The sequence below is a fragment of the Plectropomus leopardus genome, chromosome 21 (assembly GCF_026936395.1).
Source record: "Plectropomus leopardus strain MGB_pleo_1.0 chromosome 21, ASM2693639v1, whole genome shotgun sequence".
NCBI lineage: Eukaryota > Metazoa > Chordata > Actinopteri > Perciformes > Serranidae > Plectropomus > Plectropomus leopardus.
The window spans coordinates 10,466,075-10,480,459 of NC_142196.1; the positions used below are offsets into that span (position 1 = coordinate 10,466,075).

The 14,385-nt window shown below is 39.5% G+C and overlaps 1 protein-coding gene across 1 annotated transcript in view; it reads right to left on the reverse strand.

The window, feature by feature from the left end:
• Positions 1-1,916: 1,916 nt before the first annotated feature.
• The window catches only part of ofcc1 (orofacial cleft 1 candidate 1), a 137,250-nt gene continuing 124,781 nt past the window's right edge, over positions 1,917-14,385 (reverse strand). The window contains exon 23 of the mRNA XM_088072344.1: positions 1,917-3,602. The gene's annotated coding sequence lies outside the window, so the exon portion shown is untranslated. The remainder of the gene's footprint in view (positions 3,603-14,385) is intronic.

The following is a 14,385-nucleotide window of genomic DNA, read 5'->3' on the forward strand; positions in this document are numbered from 1 at the left end:
AAATATGTCTGAAAACATCTGAGGCGAGAAACAGCCAATGCAGTGACATAATCTTGATGCATATTTGCTTGGCGCTGCTTAGTTTCACAGAACAATGAATAACATCTACGTTAGAGACTCCTTGCCTCTGAATGGTCGTGTTTGGTAAACCCCAGTCCATTCTATTGAATACCATCAAAGCTAAAGAAAGAGCGGGAGGGACATGATTTTTTCACAAACTATCTGTCTATGAACTTTACAGTGACAGTTTAAGCAAGTATAACATAAAGTTTTTTCATAAAAGGTACCAACCTTTTACACTAGCACCATCTGTTTAAACTGGTTTGTACTGGAATCTAACTACGTGGTAAAAAACTTATGGAAAGTTAAACAATAGGCCTTGTGCCCATCTACAGACATTCAGACACACGTGAACCAACTGATAACCAGATTTGATATGATTTAGGGAGTTTTAACTGTTAAACACCTAATGTTACCTTTAATTACTTTCCTGTTTAAATAAATAAAATGAAACAACTCACACCCTCGAACACAGACAACTTGTGTTTGTGGGTGGGGTGGTTGTTGGTTGTTGGGTCAGTGGTATGCAGGGTTCTCTAAGGCCAGATTGAGGCTGATTTGGTCTCAGTGAATATGTCTCACTTCCCCCTCAGTGAAGCCGGCATGCCCCCGGGTCCTGATTTACTCCTGATTTGTGGGCTGCCTCTGTCAAAGCCAGGCACCACTCAGGCCTCTATGAGACATATACTACAGTAAACATACACACTTACTTTCACACATACACACACACAGGCACGCAAACAATACATGCATGGATTTGCATGCAGGTATGCACAGCACCAACCGACACTGTAGAAAAATCATAGACATCTATAGATAGATAGATAGATGGGTAGATAGATAGAGAACAAGCTAAAGGTAAAAGCAGATGGAGATCCCTTCGGCAATGACTTCTAAGCCCCGGTCTCCAGGGGCTGCTGGGATTTTCATTTCAATGGGCCCTAAATATTCATCACTTTCCCTCTCCCCACCCTATCTTTAAACCCTTCTGCTGTCCGTTTGAGGTATGGACTCTCCCAAACTGGCAACCCAACCAGGGAAAGTGAAACAAACAGAGGGCCTGGGCAGAACAGCAAGTGGGTGGATAAAACTCACAGACTCACACGCATGCAATCATACATGCAACCCTCCTCCCCATCACATATACACACACGCACCAAACACAGCACTCAGAGCCAAGAGCCAACAATGTGCCTTTGTTTTAAGGAAGCCTCTCTTATTAAATCAAATATCAGGGCCGTCTTTCAAGCCAGCCTTTGTCTGTGCACTCAGCTCACTCCTCGCCGGCCTCTCAGCCCCCCGACGGCCTGTGCATGAGTGTTAAGAGAACCCATTGACATCCCTGGATTAACATATATTAAGGGGTTAAATGAAAGTGCCATTATTGTGGTTAAAGAGTGAAAGCGACCCGTGGGATGTTATGCTTCCCACTTGAAGCTATGAATGGCTAATGCTAAACAGCACTTCATTATGGGAGTGCGTTTTATTGACGGTGTCTATCAGTGCTGGAAAATCTCCTATTGAAAAGCTGTTGAAGTTAAACAGCCTGGATCTACGCAGGTTGACTGGATACTGTGAGAAGTCCACAACATATTTATGGATAATAAAATACAATAGTGATTTAGTGCTTTTGAAGGCTTTTATATTTGTGGTTTGCAGAATTCACTATCTGGTGGGTTGCCATTGAAAAAAAAAAAAAAAACTTAAAAAATGTTTGCATAAAGTGCTTGAGTTGTATCTAGCCATCCCAAATGTCATTTTACCCACAAGGTTAGAATGGAGCAACATTAAGGCTGTATTTGTACCTAAAAGCAGCCTCGGCTTTGCCTTTGTAAACTGTATTTTTAAAGGTGCTATATAAATAAAATTCTTATTATTAGTGGTAGTGGTATTGTGGTAAAAACAATAAACAGCTTTTTTTAAATTAATTTAAATGAGACCACTGCTTTGACTCAATAGAGGTCCAAAGACAGAGCTCCAGCAAAAATAACAATAATAATAATAATTCAAATTTAATACATGCAAATTATTTTGTAACATTAATTGCATTAAACTACTGTTCACCATGTGACTGCAGCTATAATAATGGTGGCTGTGCTTACTTAACAGAGTTGCTAAATCCTGTCTCTGAGTACTGTTCAGAATTTTCTGAAAGGCTTCAAACTAATTTCTTAAACATATATTACTGCGTCTTCTCACCAGGTCCTGTCATGGATCATGCTTGGATCATGTACCTGAATCTACCTATTTTGAATTGTTCTTCTATTAATTTAATATGCCACATCTATCTGTCTTGGTTCCTGATTTCAGTCCATCCATGACTCTTACATCAGCATCATCGTAGGCACACATCCTAATATTAGTCTGACATCGCCAGATCAAATTACAAATACAAATGAATATGGAACCTCTCACTTTATTTTAGATTTTTATCAATGGCCGTAGACCAAAACGCCTCTGGACACAATTGGATAGACCTACAATCAGAGCACTGAATGTTACGTTGTGCTACACAAATGTAAACAGATTAAACCATGCAGAGATGAGCTGTGATGATTAAGCATCAGCTGCAGCCAACTTTGTTGTTTCTGAAGATGCTTCAGTGGCGCTTCCCATTACTAAGTGAAGTTTATGCTTACACTAAAGTTATGTTCAAGATGTCCCTAGCACAAGGGTGCGTGAGCCAAAAATGCCATCACATCTTTTGCATAAAGAAAGAAGGCTCCACAAGTTGTCAGTCATTGTCTGAAATACGCCCTATTTTTGGATAAACAGTTATGATTGGCCTGACCTGGTCCAGGCCTGTTGGAAATCAGTCTGAATAGGAGGTGGACCAGAAGTATTCTAAAACCAGAACTAGCGCACTTTCCTAAAGTCCCAAGTACAGAGTAATGTCAGTTATTAAAAATGATTCACAACTACCCATTTTTTTGATTTTGCAAAAATTTCTAAATGAATTTCATGGCCTCGGGATCACACATAGGCCTAATACAAAATACCATGTTCCTTTAATGCAACACTACATCAATGCATGGATAATTAAAACGATGATTATACATAAAACTGTGACTTGTATGGAAGTATTGCCAAGCAAAGTCTAGTTTTACGGGCATAACTTAGACATTCTGTCCATAGAATTGTGCAGTGAAAAACTTGCTTAAGGGGTTTAGAAAAATGTGTCAGTATCACAATGATGTAATAGTTATTTCCTTTTGTTGACCTTCTGCAGTCCACTCTGTTCCCTTTAACACAAAGTAAACTGTATCCAATTACCAGTGTCTTGCATGCAATTTAGGACACAATTTAAGTTAATTTTGTGATTAGTACAGGGACCTTTACTTCAACCCTAAACCACTGCCTTCACTAAGTTGCGTGGGTGACAGTTGGGATGTGGCTGCAGAGATGTGGCCACAGGTATACATGACAGTATAGGGTGACGGGGATTTCCAGACCTTGTCCCTATTGACACGGATCTGAGGATCAGGTGAAAGATACTGTGTTGTGTCATCCCAACAGACAGGATCTGGTTACCTCCATTCTGTCTGAAAAAAAAAAAAAGAAGATTGTCATTTTCATGGGTGTTTTTGAGTTCACAGATAGAAGGTACAGGTATGGCTTTTACAAGATAGCTCAAAACTAGCTACAAACAATTCACCATTTACTTAATGCTTTGTAATAGGCTACCAGTCAATCATATAACACCAAACAAAAATGGAAAATGTATGTTAGCCATCATTAGCTTTGTGTTAGCTTATGGAGACAGGCGTTGGTGTGATGTCAAAATGTGAGTGGATGTAAGAGTGGGCAGACAGGAATGTATGAGTGCAAGGCATCCTCTGCTTTCGACGCCGTGACTGTCAGAGCAGCATTGACATTGATGAGAGCAAACTGGATGGAGACAGCGTCTGTCCAGTCAGAGGCCTCATCATTATGGCTGCAATCCTTTTGATCATCCCTCCTTCTCACTCTCCCTCTCCTTCTGTCGGTTTGTCTGTCTCCGTCACTGCTGTCTCTTTTCCACCGTCCAAAAGCAGATGAGTGGTCGCCGTTATGGCACATGACACACACCCTTTTGTCTTTTGAGTTTTTCCATCTCGCTGACCGCTCCAACACATCACCCCTCTGCTCCCCCTACCTACCCTCTCCCATGCATGCGTGCACACACCCACACACACACACACACGCACTCCCCCTCTGCCTCTTATCCCTCTCTCCCTGACAAGACAGACCATGGCGGAACTCCTGCTGCGTCACTCACAGTGGAAAACTGCAGCAGTAATGATATTAGGTTGATACTGCTCACAATTACGCAAGTGTATTAAATCTCTAATTTATTTTTTTAATCCCCATTTATTTAGCCAGGCTTTAAAGCTATATTTTGGCATTTTGTGGGATACACTTATTCACTTACTTAAAAGTCAGTATCAGTCCATTAAATAAAAGGCTATACAGTCAGCAGTTGTTGGCTTGACATAAAGACTTGAAACATGGGGAATACTGGCTCTAAAGCTTACTGATTAACAGATTGTTGATTATTGTTTAACCTGTACAAGATGCTAAATGTAAAATGTTTAATTTACAGGGGCCTATATGTAAACCTTTTTTTTTTTTTTACCATACCCCATAATTCTCCTACAACCTGTCATCCTAAATGTATTGTTTCACCATTATCGCAGATGTGTGTGATCAGTGCATGCCTTTGAACCTGTTTTGCTGCAGCTCTGACTGTGGTAAAGTCCTTGTCTCCGGTATTAAAGGAAGCACAGAACTTTGCATGAAGTTGAACCTTCCCTAGTGTTGCTGTGTGTGACACCTGTCAAGAGAATCTAGAGGTCAAAGGTGAAATCTTAACTTTTTTTCCCATTGAAGGAATGGAGCAGGTAATCCGATCTAGGTGAAGTCACCGGTTGAGATTTGGAGGGCATTGTGAGGGCGGCAGGGTGCGGCGTAAAGAAGAATTGATGAGTGTGCGGTTGAGTCTGTCATGTGTCACAGAGCAGAGCTTTGTAATTGTGTTACTTTTGAAACACTTTCAAAAGTCAAAGAGCAACAACGAATGCTTCGTCCAACACATAACAAAAGACAGACACTGAGGATCATTAAATGAGGTCATGGAATAAGAGTGAATATTGAAACAGTCTAATGTCATTTTTTTAGATTATGACAGCTTGTATAATGCAAAGCAATCATTTTACATATTTGGTTTCAACACAATTGTTTCAGGTCTATGCCTCACTCATTCACATCATTAGCTATCATGTTACAAAACACTTTTTTTTGGCATGATGTTTGCTAAGATCAGATTCTATTGCAAACCTTGGGGCCTGTCATTGGCAAAGGCTGCTCTCAGCACAGTAAGATCATCCCCTACAGTTGATCATTGTTTGTCACCAGCTCCCGATGTGGAATTCAGCAACAAATGTCAGAGCACCGAGTCTGATCCTTTGTTATTGAGATGAAACCAGCCCCCGAAGTCCTCGCAGACTGAGTAAACACAGCTAATAGAAAATCATGCGGGCCTGATTAACCTGCCTTATTACGTTGTTTGCATAGAACATCATTAGCAACAACGGTCATTTCTCATGCCAGAGAGTAAGAACAACTGCCTGTAGATTATTTGTTTATAAACAACAGCCAAGAAATTGTTAGTGAATAGGAGGTCAAATTGAGAATTTGGCAATTTTTTTTTTTTTAACAATATGGCATTTAGTTCTGTACATTAATTACATGTCCAAAACTCAAATCAAGATTGGAAAGACTTACCGTTACTACTAAAATACTGAACTAAATCATTCAGTTTTTCAAATATAACAAGTGGCTCCTGTCTACCGAGACTGAGATAGGGATCACTACACAATGTTGAGTTGCCTGGTGTAGATAGGGTAATAGGGTTAGGGGTTAGGGTTAGTCTGCTACATGAAGTAGCAGATGACTTTTATCTTAACAAGTTTTCAAAGTTACAGGCATTTACACCATCATTTCATGCAGAAAAGGCAAAAAACCAGACAAACTGGTGCATAAAAATCCACCAGAATGCAGGAAATTAAGTGTTGAATGCTCAAAATTTTCTGACAGGAGATCCCTACAGTTCTTACAGCTTAAGGCAAGTTATATTTAATACGTTTTTATTGCCACTCTCAATCAATCAATTTTACAAAAAACAAAACTGAAGAAAAAACACAAATGACAGTTTTTACTTGGGTTTCTTGGAATTTTTTTTTGCCATTTTTGGTTCAGAGGAAAATCGGGTTTGAATTGGGAAATACTTTGTTGGCGATTTTCTGTTTCTGCATTTGGGATTTCACTGCCTTAATTCCCATGAGTTTAGCAAGAGGGGGTTTGGTAAATGTTTTTTTTAAACAGATGTTCCTAAACATTTTGAGATTTTACAATGCCAGAAAAAATTATCCCTAAAATACCATTGCAATATCTGATCATCATTAAGATTTTTGAATGTTCAAGGCATTTTAATAACAATTATGGCCTTATTTTTATATTACTGAAATCAATGCCTTTTAAGACGTTTTAAGGATCCACAGGAACCCTGCCCCCAACCCCACCATTTTATATGTGTGTCCCCCAATGCTGAAACAAAACATACGCCCTTGTTGACAAGCAATGTATTACACCTGGAGCCGCAATAAATACCCTGCAAAAATAAACTATTTGTTTAAACTTAAAAAAGATAGTGTCCAGGCTGCCTAAAATTTTTTAGTCGACAAGTTGAGGTAGTTTGGTAATTTTCAACTTTTCTTCTCAAATTTAGCTGGTAAAAGAAATAGTTTCTTTCATGTGGTTTCTTCTAAAATGAAAAGTAATGCAGATTTTTTTCTCTTCTTCTGGATAGGCAATTATTCAGTAATCCAGTTCATAGTTACACTTTTGCTAAAGCGGCCAACACCAAGGTATTTAATGATCTTACTCAAACTTGTCTTTTTATTGTTATCATTTTTTTTTAAACATAGAAAAACAACAAACACAATAATACACAACAGTACCCCCACAGAAAAAAAAGACATAATAAAGGAAATGAAAAATGAGAAATGAGAAAGAAAAGAAAGAGGAAAGGAAAGAAATAAAAACCCCTTAATGAACAATTAAAATATCAATAAAAATAAAGTAAGTTGATACTAAATAAAGTTTGATTGGAGATGTAGGGTTAATGACGCAGTAGATGTGCACACAAGATCCTTCACACTTACTCACACTTGTCAATAATTGAGTGATAAATGTAGGGATACTGTTTTTTAATCTATTGGAAGGTTTATCCTTTCACAGGAAAGAAAACTGGCCTGCTGTGTGACAGCCCCAGATCATGTAACTAGGGAGATGAGGAAGTGTTGACAGGAGCTTCCCTAAAAACACACATATAATAAGACACACAGAACACAATCTTGTGAAAGGGGATATCTTGTGAAACTCCTCAAAGATCCTTATGGAGAGGAAAGAGGGATTAGGGCAAAAAAGGAATGGAAAGGAGTAAAAAAAGGAAGAGCAAACAGAATTCATGCTCTTTTTTTTTTTCCTCTTTTCATCCATGCAGTATCTGTCTGTCTCCTTCCTTGCAGCTATGAGGCAGCAGTGATTGTCCCCCATCGGTCCCAGGGTCCCCGCGGTGGAGGCCCACCCTACAGCCATGCCCCCAGACACAGAGTCTGATGAGGAGCACAAGGCCACGGAGGCTTACCCTGAAAGCCCAGGGGAACACACACACACACACACACACACACACACACACGCACATATACACACACACACACTTACAAAAAGAGGCGGGGAAGCACAGATACATGTACAATCGTCCAGACATGTAGAGTGCACATATGAACACGCAAACAGACAGATAAACACAAAAGCAGGTGGATGCACTCATTCACTGGCACACTTACACACACACTGGCATGGTATCAAAAACACAGTAAACCACGAACCGACACAAAAACAGACCCGCTGGTACTCCCTGGCACAGCAACTCGCTATCACATCAAACGAGTAACTGTACTCTCAGAAATAAACCCTGCACCAAATCAATATTTTCACTTTTTCGTTCATATTTAATCTTTATTTACCCATATGTCACTATGGGACTGACATCTCTTTTACACTGGCCAAGGAGACATTACAGTGAAACTGGCATGAATGAAAACTATTGCAAGTTCATACATGAGTTGAAAAAACTAGCAAAGTGCTTTTTTTCCACTCTGTCTATTTCACCACTATTATAACATTTGAAAAAAGTAGTTTAAAAAGGTTTCATTTTCAAGACGTTGACTTTTATTTAAAATAATTATTATTTCCATGACTCTACCTTAGGATAGCTTTTTGATAAAATATCTTACATTGACCCTCATAAGGATATAAAATCAGATCAATTTATTTTAAATAACGTGGTTCTAATGTAAGTCTGTGAAAAACCCGAGAAAGGAAACATGATTATGATTGTTGACAGATTTTCCCATCTAAAGCACATTGCCTGAGATTGGTGCCCAAGGCTTAGATAGAACCACAAAATGTGTGTACCTCAGTGGGACCAATTTTTGAATTTTTCCAAACAAACCTGAACCAGCGCAGAAGAATAAGGAGTCATCTGCTATTGACATAAAGAGCTTAATCCTGCCTACCACTAACTAGCTCTTCTAAGACTAAACCTCTCACCTCTGAGTTGGCTAACTAGCCATCACTGCTGCCTGTTGGCTACACACCTGCCCCAATAGCACCTAGAGGCAGAGGTGGGCCCCAAGAGGACGCACACACATATTTATGTATAAACCCGAGTGCTCACATCACACACACAGATTCATGAGCTGCTCCTGTACAAAACACACACTCACTCTCCCACATGCACGTAGGATGCACACACTCAGAGGCCAACACACACCCAGTTTGCGTGTCATTCACTGTCCTTTTGTCAGAACCGTGGCAATTATTGCTAACAAATACACACCGGGTGCTGAAGAAACACCCGGCGCGCTAAAAGTAAATTAGCAATATTAGGAATGTGCACTCATCATTTGCAGTCAATTTCCTGTCGCTAATGAGATTAGAAACAATGCTGTCAGTCAAGAAACAGTGGCGAAGCATTTCCATTTTGTTATTTTCTTTTTTTCCCCCGTAATCAAGCCATTGGTTTAATAATCATGAAAATAGCAGGATATGGCAGCACTGTTTAATTACATTTTGTGTATCGTGGAGTTTTTAGTCACTTGGAAATGTCATTTCATATGATATTGGATTAATATTAACAGTAAATGAGGTACATAATATGAAATTATAATTTCCTCGTGGATATGACAAGGGAATAGGATAATAACCATGGCACAAACAAACAGTTTTAATTGTTAGGATGAGGGTTACGCAGAATGAGAAATAGTAATGGAAATTGCTTCTTGAATTTGGTGTTATTTTTAGATAAATGTTAATCTGTTTTATAGGTCAGCTGTGTAAGTTCTTCACAATGTCTTCTTTCCTCCTCATCTCTCCCTCATCTTGCTTTTCATCACCTCCTCCACTATATTTCTGTCCCTCTGACTCTTGCACCCCCTCACCCCCACCACATTCCCCTCCCCCCTGTGGGGACCGTCAGTTTGGATGGTGGCTGTGGTGACCAGAAGAGGGCAGACATACTGTATTTAATCTCATATCCTGTTATACATCTTCTCTCTCTCTTTCTCTGCCCCCCCAACCCACTTCTGTCTCTCTCTCTCTCTCTCTCTCTCTCTCTTCTCTCTCTCTCTGTTGTGTCTGTAGTGAAGAGGAATTTCTGACCCCCACCCACCCTCACCCACTTCACCACCCAGCCAAGTCTCTGGTGTCTGCAGGGAGACTGGTGAGACTGGACACTAAAAGAGAGCGCAATATCAATATCATCATATTGATTAAAAAAAAAATATTCTGGCACAGTTAAAACTGTGTTGTACATGCACTTTTCATCGATTTCAAAATACTATTCATATCGACTTTTTGAGGCCAGATGGAGTCAAAAACACATTTTGCTAGCATGTGTGCATGGAGTACACAACACATACAGAAACCCCAACTATGAAGCCCAAATTATATCTCAATTAAATAATCTGACACATTCTTTATATAAAATGTATAGATTTCTTGTAGTTTAATTTATAGCATTAATTGATGCTGAGGGTGCAGTTTAATGCAAACAGAATAACACATACACACTCTTTCCATCGGGGAGTTTTAAAAAAATCTCTTTGTCTTTGTGATCTTTGTTTACCTCTTTAAACTAATAAGACAAAGCAAGCTGTATTTATATAAAGTCAGCCACACAGCCAGAAGTTCAAAGGGTGTGAAGAAGTTATGGGTTCTGTTAATGTGTATCTTGCAAATATCTAAAACCATGAATATTTACTTCTGGTCTGAGGCCTAAAATTACACGAATTTGCACGAGCTTTAAATAATACTTTAACACTCTGTCATAGATGTGACCCCATTATTGCTGTCTAGACATACACTAACATCTACTTACTGTCATGGGACAGTCCCTTTTCTGCTTTATGACAGGAGTGGGGGTAACTGATACAGCAGTAATATTTTGTGTGGCAGTATTGTATTGATAAACAGATTTTTTGTAGCTTTCAATAAAAAATAGATAATATAGATACATAGATACCTTTTGCTGCAATAAAAATTACATAAGTGAGATGAACACACTGAAAACTTTATTTTATTAGTTAAAATAGTGTTGCAATAGCTTTCCTTCAGGGGCATAACTTATCATTGGTTAAAGGTGCAATATTATGCAATATTTGCCAAGTATTGGTTTTCTAAATTTTATATATTAGTAATATTTCAATCATATATTTTTTGGTAGCTTTCAAGAAAAACTAGATAATATAGATATATTGATAATTTTGCTGCAATAAAAATTACATAAGTAATAATTTCAATGATATTAACAGACTGAAAACTTTATTTCATGAGATAAAATAATGTTGCCGAACTTTTCCTTTAGGGACACAATTTACAGTTGGTAATATGTTGCCATACCTGTTATTGCAATACTAACAATAACGCAAAATGTTTCAAATCACAATAATGTCGTATCGTAACATCAGCATCTTGCTATCGTATCATGGAGCTCTGGGTGATTCCCACTCCTAGATAAAACACTAAAAGAATAAACTGGGTTTTTAAATGGTTTATTTAGCTTAAGCTCCAAAGGAAAACAATCCTTCAGTTTATTTTGAATAATTCAAAATCACCAGATGTGGAGATACAGTTTTCACTGGAGCGTGACGTCATGTTTCCACAGATACGTGAAGGGGGAGAAGAGATGTGCATCACAAAAAGCAGATCATTTGTTTGTGTGTAAACGCAGCCAACCACTGACAGGGACTCTCATGCTCTTACTCATCCAGGAAAGGGCAGGGCCAGAGACAGCACTGGACATTATTACATATTGATTTAAATCCCTCCTCCTTTTCCCTCTGTTTTATCTGATCAGACACAGGCACAATGGCCGACCTCTCTCTGTCACTCTCTCTCTCACTCTCTCTCACTCTGCTCTTTTTCTGAGACCTCCCTCTGGTGTATTTTAGATCCTGGATGCCTGAGGCCTTTGCACACCTCACTCTTCCTCCCTCCCTCTCTCCTTGCCCCCCTCCCCCCTTCGTGCTAATGAGTCGTTGGTGCTAACAGCGCAGGGCTAGCTAGCCTGCTGATGAAATGTAAATGGGCAGTAATGAGCACAAACCGCAGCCACTTGAGGGGAACACTGCCATAGCCACCCATACTGTCCCTCCCTGCCTCCATCTTTCCATCACTCGCATTCCTGATGGACAGGCGCCGGTCCCAGGATGGGCATGTGACTGACAGGGCCCGGCGCCCACACTGAGGGGACCCCAGTGGGCCTCTGGAGTGGCCCTTCGTGAGTGACCGCAGGGACAAGGATAGTGACGGCGGCTTGGGTCTTGCTGGCCGTTCTAAACTGGTCCATTAATTACACCAAACCCTTAGAGAAAATTAACAGGCAAATTTAATAACAGGGAGGAGGAGGAGGAGGTTTGTGTGTGTGGGTGTGCGTGTGTGAGGGATTGTATCCATACACACTATTTCTATCCACCCGCTGCTATTGTAAAGGAGGAACGCTCCAAGCTTATTGTCACCACTGTCACTCATCAAACAGGGCTTTCTGACATTTAAGGTCAATGATTTAAGGCCCAACAACAGGTTTAGTGAGGGCAGCAAATTGCCACACTGTGGCCTGTAAATTGCCACATTTGATGTAAAGTCCTCCCTCAGCAATTATGAGACCTTAGTGTGGGAGTTTCTTTAAATGGTGATTCATGACAAACCATAAATGATGATTCTCCACATGGAGGTTTGATGACATCTGAAAGGCTTCATTAAGAAACATTTGACTTTACGTTGTATTGAAGGGGAAGTGATTCATCAGTCATCCCACTGATGAGACGAGCACACGAGGGCAATCATTTAAAAGATTTTGTGTGACGGTATTTCCATTCTAGATGGCTGGAAATGATTCATCTCTGTGCTTGTTTTGTATGACACAAAAACAATATAAACATTATTTTAGATTACATTATAAAATAAAAAACTATTATGCTTTTTCGTATTATTTATCGTACAAATTGAGCAAAGGCATTTGTTATTTCTGGCTCCCATGTTTGTTAGTATTCGGAAATAGTGGCACAGTCTTTTTTTATTGTGTTATCCAGATAGAAAGAGTCTTTTGGGATTCTGGAAATACCTTCAGAACAGAGGAAGGAGGTATTAGAAAATCGAAGATGAAAAAAACAAATGCTTAGCTCTTTGATTTGAATAAAATAGAAATGCATGAGTCAAACGGTTTGCAAACATGGTTTCCAAACATAACAACTCCTGGGTTTCTTGGTGTTACATAAATCCAAAAAGCAGGGGTATACTTGTGGTATAGTATAGTATAGTGCATGTACTGAAGTGGAGCATATGTATGATTTATTATCTAATTGACTCATTGAAATCATTATTAGGAAACAAGTAAAACTCGCCAATGTAGTTCCATTCAAGATGGCCCATTAACCCAAATTAATATTTATTACAAACTAGAGGGAGAACTATCGGCAAATCTACACAAATAAATAATTTAAGTAAAAAAAAATGGTATATGCAAATTTCATTTTTTGTCTTTTTTGTTGCGCTCTGGACGGTTTGAATATGAAGATCAATCACTGATTAACACATTGATGTGAACTACATTAGATCACTAGAGCTGGAACCCGTACTACAGACGGACTAACGATCTTTAAATCATTTTTCCCTTCTATTTGCACCTATGTCGTCTATAGGAAGACATTTTACCTCAGTCCTACTCTGAGTTAATAACTATGTTTTAAAGATTCACATTTGGGAATTTGAGAGCACCTTGGCTCTATAACAAAATCAGGCACCTTTAAATATCACCAAAGCAGTTCCACATGACTTTGCTCAAGAAAGATGGAAGTTTGAAAAATATCATGATTTCCAAATCAGCCAGCATAAAACTACAGTACTATAGCAAACTGTCTGCTGTGACTTTTAGGAAACTAGCCAAACTTCAAATATCCTCTTGCTATCCCTGATCTTGATCCAGGAATTAAAGATATTCCACTGCAACTCACATGCACACAGCATAAGGCATGTGTCACCACACAATATCAATGTGCTCTGGGAGATTTGTAAAAGGAAATCCAAGTTGTGACAGCAAGTGCTAATCCCTCGGCACAATCACTGCATTTAAGTGTTATGTTTTGCACAGCTGTACAGTATCTCACAGTCCCTGTCTCTCACTCACTGTACTGTTCAAAGATAAATATGCTAATGCAAAAGTAGTTCTGCTATTATTCCAATGAACTTGCTGTGCTGTAAAACAGCAGCAAAACCATCATCTCGGCACATACTGTATCATAGTCGTGTGTATGTGCGCGTGTGGATATGGAAAATAGAAGAAGAGAAGAGTTTGGGGTTGCCGTGGCCCACTTCTTCTTCCCCTTCTCCTCTGTATTCCCTCTTTCTCTGCGGTGCTGTCAGTCTCCCTGGGGTCGGATCAGCGCCGCCGCAATAGGTAGGCCGAGGCTATCAAAGTACACTTTTAACTTTTTAAGACTTTGCAGGTTGGCTTTGTTCTCCTTTTCTCTCTGTTGTGCAGGCTCTCCTGGGCCCTGGGTTGGGGAGTCTCTCTGGGTGCTGGCGAGTGGCTCTGGGCTATTAAAAAAAATGCAGGTTATCTACTGGGAGAAGTGGAGGAGCCTTTCAAATTGAAGTAAGAGCTCACGACCAAAGAAGGAGTTTGGAGGGGAAGGCGGGGAGCGAGTGTTGGTTTCGATGATG